This window comes from Montipora foliosa, chromosome 3 (genome assembly GCF_036669935.1).
Source record: "Montipora foliosa isolate CH-2021 chromosome 3, ASM3666993v2, whole genome shotgun sequence".
NCBI lineage: Eukaryota > Metazoa > Cnidaria > Anthozoa > Scleractinia > Acroporidae > Montipora > Montipora foliosa.
This window is the reverse complement of record NC_090871.1, coordinates 56592080-56597514: the sequence shown is the minus strand read 5'-3', so window position 1 is coordinate 56597514 and position 5435 is coordinate 56592080. Positions and strand designations below refer to the sequence as shown.

The window sequence follows — 5435 nt, the reverse complement described above, 5'->3', positions numbered from 1 at the left end:
CATGTGAAGACTTAGGAGAAGGGTAATAGGTCAGTGACAGAATGGTATTCTTGTAGTCCGTAAATGTGGCTTTTTGTCAAAATAGAAATATAAGATTGCGTTATTGAACTCATGTCTTGACCAAATAAACATTTTTTCATTTTCTCAAGTAACACTTTTGCTAACTGTATGTTTCAAATACCCTTTGGACAGAACACGAATGATTGAACTCTGAGAAATCGAGTGTGTTTTTGTTGTTTGTGTCATTTGGAAGGGATAAAGTAACCGAAGCATCTGACCCGCCCTGAATCCTACATCCTTGAATCTAATTGGCTAATAGAGAGTGCTCATAACCGGTCCAGCTTTTTCCCAGCTTTTTTCGTGGTCCGTCCTCGTGGGGAAAAGCCGAGTACCCTTGAAGTTCTCAAGGCCAGAGGCCAAAACCCAAGGAGCCATCCTAGGAGTCCCTGCGTAGATATAAAGATGATTTGGTGTACATAAAGATACCTTGTACACCTACATAGTTTTACCCGAGACCACACCGCGCCCCTAGCTATGATCAACTGATACTATCCTTGGGAAGATATTCGACCAAGAGGACAATTTCAGGGCGTCAGGAAGGTTAGTGGGGTGTTTGGTGTTATTTATTTTGAATATAGATGAAATTAATAAAAGGAAAAAGCTTTAGAACTTAAAGCACAGGCCTTAAGGGGGCTATGTCACGCAAAATCATGACACCAAAAATGCCCAAAAAGTAGAATGAAACATTGCAAAAACCACTTAAAACTGTTGAACAACACAAACGCAATACAGCAAAAGGAAAGAAAAGCATGGATGGACACAAATGGAAGTGATCGAAACGGATTGCATTTGGGTAATCTTGAAAAAAGTCGGCCCAAACGTTTTTCAAGTTTATGGCAAATCGCCTGGATAAAGGTCGTTTAATTTTTGCTTAGAATCATCTTGTTTGTGATGTAACGATAATTTTATCAGTAAAGGAATTCCACATTTAGTCAGGCTGTTAAGAGAAGGAATTGTGCGTTTTATGATAAAAGAATCAAACTCTGCATGTTTGTTAGCCGTTAGGAAGTTAACAATTTTGGATATAGAGGCATGGCCAAAAAGTCATGTAACGGTAATTAAGGGGTGTTTTCTGGGGTTCCCTCTGTCAAGTAAATTCCTGTCAAATGCGTTGGAAATTTCAAATGAGCTACAGATCTATTCAGAAATTTGTTATTTTGATCCAGAAACTATCAAAATGTCATATTCACATTATTCCTTCAGTTATTTTTATTGTCAGTAAAACTCTGCAAATAGCATGTAGGGCATGTAGTTCCCGGTGTTGTGGTCTGGCTTCTGTGCTATATCATGGTTGGGAGGGTAAGAAGGGCGCACTTAATTTGGAGCCTCGCTCTGTTGAGCGACCCCCACCACAGCCTGTTTCTCTGTTGTGGTGAAAGTGATTAAATAAATAAATAAATAAATAAATAAATAAATAGCATGAAATTTTTGGGAAGCTTACAAAAAATGTTTCTCAAGGTGTAGACAGGCCTAAAGCGGCTCCTATTGGTCAAGATAAGAAATTCAAAGACCTCAGAGCTTTGTTCTAAGGACTACATCTTTCAAAGGCCTCCCTTTTCTATATGAAATTAGGGAGAGTTTTTAAACTTTTCTCTTAGTAAGGGCTGGTTTTGTATATAAGATGCTATTTGTTCATTAGAATATTTTTGAGATTAGGCACTTATGGGTGACATTCTGTAACAAACGGCAATTTTTTATTTTATTTTATAGAGCCACCATTCTTTCGCTAAAATTGACTTCAGATAGAGTCGTCTTTACAAGGTTATCTGGATAACCCCTGTACGTGTGGCGTAATCTTTGTTTGAATTGCGCAATGTGTTTTTTTAATTTTGCTTTTAAAGAGTTAGTTCTAAGAAACCTTAGGGCCTCGCCTTTCCTGACGCCTGGAGGGTGGCAGGGCTTGAAGTGCGTGGTGTGCACAAACATCAAGAATAGAGTGCTTTTTGACCTTTTTGAATCTCTCGCTCTTGTCTACATATGTATCCAAGAATGTTATTTCAGTATCTGAAATCTCAGCCGTGAATTTATTGCAGGGGGATAGCTATTTTCTATCTCTGTGAAGTTGTTTATTGCTTCTTTGTTCATGTTACATAGAGAAAAGATGTCGTCAACGACCGTTTTCGGTTTGTGAGTCTTTGTTAGAGTGTACAAAACAGGGATTCGTGGCAGGTTTGGTGTCAGGGATAACCATTCCCAACCCAATGTGGTCTCCACGATGGAGAGCATTGATGAGTTCTTTGGCTTTTCGAGACTCCCTCTAATGCCATGGGTAATTAAAAGCCTTACAGTTTTCTTTCTCATCAATCAGAATCCGACCCTCTTATGATACCTTACCCATGGTATCAGAAACCTCTCAAAAAGCCAAAGAACGCATCGATGCTCTTCCTCATGGAGACCACACTGAAGACATGACTAAGAAATGGTTATCCGTGGCACCAAACCCACTTAACAAACCCGCTTAACACAGCAATTTTACAGTAACAGAAAAACACAAACAAGAAACAGATAGGATTGTGTGTTAGAGGGAGGATTGATTTTTAGAAGGGGAACTTTTCTGCTTTGGAAATTTGCGGTCAGGAGAGATTGGAGGCATTCCAATGGGAAGGAACAAGAAGTTGGTGTGTACTGGCTGGGAATCGAACCTGGGCCTTCCGCATGGCAGGCGAGAATTCTACCACTGATCCACCACTGCTTGCGTGAAGCCGTGTGACTCAACAATACAATCGGCAAAACTGGGTGACGGGGGTAGTTTCTAAAGAAACTGGTGCTGCTTCGTTGGGGAAGTAGTATACAAAAAACAAAAATTTGGTTTATCAATGGAGTTGATGATGTAAATTGGCCACCGCACAGAGATTCTAAAAGCTGACGTTTCGAGCGTTAGCCCTTCGTCAGAGCGAATCGAGGAATTGTGGGTTACGTGTAGTTTTTTATAGTATAGTAGGAGCTATGCTATTGGTGGTAACATGGCAACATGAAAAATAAGAATACATTAGTTGAATGAAAAGCGTTCGTTAATACCGTGAGGATTAAGGGTGCCGACTTGAAGATGAATTTTTGCTCCGGATACTTGCGGCTTTCCGTCTTACCTAGATGCAGGGAAAGGCTGCAGATAGCCATGTGTTTTTTGGAGTGGTTAGGGAGATTAAAATGACGAGCGTTTGGCTTAGATGGATCCTTGTCATTCTTCTCAACATCGCGAAGATGTTCGCGGAATCGGTCGCTTAGTCGTCCACCTGTCTCGTCAATGTATAATTTATTGCATAACGTACAGGTTATGAAATAAATGACATTTGCGGAGGTACATGTGAAACGATCGGTGATCTTAACAGATCGCTTAGGTCCCGATATCTATCTTGCTAGTGTTAAGACTGAAAAGACAAGTTTTGTATCGTGAGCGCCTACATTTGAAAGTGGCGGGTTGCTCGTTAGCTTTGAGCGCACTTCTAACTAAAAAGTTGCCTACGTTTTTGTCGTGTTTGAATGAAATAAGTGGAGGTTGCGAAAAGATTCTACCAGTCTCGGGATCATTTTGGAGTAATTTAAAATTATTAAGAATAATACTTTTGACTGCGTGATTATGAGGGTGGAAAGTGAGGGTGAATGGAATTCTGGTTTTTTTATCTCTTTTTGTGACGTTTGTAGTGATGACTGTCGATCAAATTGTTGGGCGCGATGATGGCCCGCTTTGACCACAGAGACAGGATAGCCACGTTTTTCGAAGAACTGGCACATCTCCTCTGATTTGCTGGAAAAATCGGAGTCATCACTACATAGACGTCGAAGTCTAAGAAATTGAGAATAAGGAATGGAGTTCTTGACATGTGATGGATGTGACGATGAATACAACAAATAACTGTGAGAATCTGTAGGTTTGTAGTGCACACTGGTGGTTTCTGTAATTGCAGAGCGAGAAAATGTGAATCAGGCCTTGGCTTAAGTGTCCAAACCGAGCTCTTAGAGCTGGCAGAAAATGTTTTTATCGCAATAAAGGAATACTGAGCCAAGCAGAAAGGACCCTGGAAAAGGCTGTGTGTATTGTTATGGCATGCACTAGCCGGGTCTTGAACCCGGGCCTCCCGCATGGCAGGCGAGAATTCTACCACTCAACCCCCAGTGCTTACGTAAAACAGTTCAACCCGACAATAGTATGAACAAGACTGGGAGAGGGTAGTTTCTGTCATTGCAGAGAACGATAATGTGAATCTGGTTTTGGCTTAAGTGCCCAAACCGAGCTCTTAGAGCTGACAGAAAATGTTTTTATCGTAATAAAGGAATACTGAGCCAAGCAAAGAAGACCTGGAAAAGGCTGAAGGTATTGTTATGCCTGGATGTCCGCTTCGTTAAGTTCTTGTACATATATTTCTGAAAAATGGAAGTGAAATTAAGTAAAACCTAAGTGAATTATAGAACTTTTAAAAAAATCGTATAATTTTTATTGCGTAAATTCTAGGAGCTTGTATATTGTAAATCCTTAATCAAAATTCATTGTACCACTTTCATTACTGTATTTTAAGATCACTAATTAATATAATTTTACATATTGTTGTAACTTATGTAATAGTCTTCTTAATTTTTATGGCTCACTGGAAGACCACTTGAAGTGAAAGTGACCCCGTGATGAAATAAAGATAGTGGTAGCAGTAGCAGTAGCAGTAGCAGTAGCAGTAGCAGTAGCAGTAGCAGTAGCAGTAGCAGTAGCAGTAGCAGTAGCAGTAGCAGTAGTAGTAGCAGTAGTAGTAGCAGTAGTAGTAGTAGCAGTAGTAGTAGCAGTAGTAGTAGTAGTAGTAGCAGCAGCAGCAGCAGCAGCAGCAGCAGCAGCAGCAGTAGTAGTAGTAGTAGTAGAAGTAGTAGTAGTAGTAGTAGTAGTAGTAGTAGTAGTAGTAGTAGTAGTAGTAGTAGTAGTAGTAGTAGTAGTAGTAGTAGTAGTAGTAGTAGTAGTAACTGATCTTTCACAAACAAGACTTGCCGAGGCCTTACAGAATAACACAGTAGGAACAATAGTATGGAGTGGCTGGGAATCCAACCCGACTGAGCTTTTACCCGATTATAAATCGCTTTACTTTAGTGAGTAAAAGAAAAACACAAACAAGAAAAAGATACGATTGTGTGTTAGAAGGAGTATTGATTTCTGGAAGGGGAACTTTACCGCTTTGGAAATTGAAGGTCAGGAGAGGTTGGAGGGAATCGAACAAGAAGTTGGTGTGCACTGGCCGGGAATCGAACCCGGGCCTCCCGCGTGGCAGGCGAGAATTCTACCACTGAACCACCAGTGCTTGTGTGGAGTAGCCCAACCTGACAATACTATGGACAAAAATGGGAGACGGTAGTTTCTGTCATTGCAGAGCACGATAATGTGAATCTGGTTTTGGCTTAAG

The 5435-nt window shown here is 40.5% G+C and overlaps 2 non-coding genes across 2 annotated transcripts; both read right to left on the bottom strand.

The window, feature by feature from the left end:
- Positions 1-4106: 4106 nt before the first annotated feature.
- Trnag-gcc (transfer RNA glycine (anticodon GCC)) lies at positions 4107-4177 on the bottom strand. The gene has a single exon. It is a non-coding gene; the product is annotated as a tRNA-Gly (tRNA).
- A 1085-nt stretch (positions 4178-5262) lies between these two features.
- Positions 5263-5333, bottom strand: Trnag-gcc (transfer RNA glycine (anticodon GCC)). The gene has a single exon. It is a non-coding gene; the product is annotated as a tRNA-Gly (tRNA).
- Positions 5334-5435: the final 102 nt, after the last annotated feature.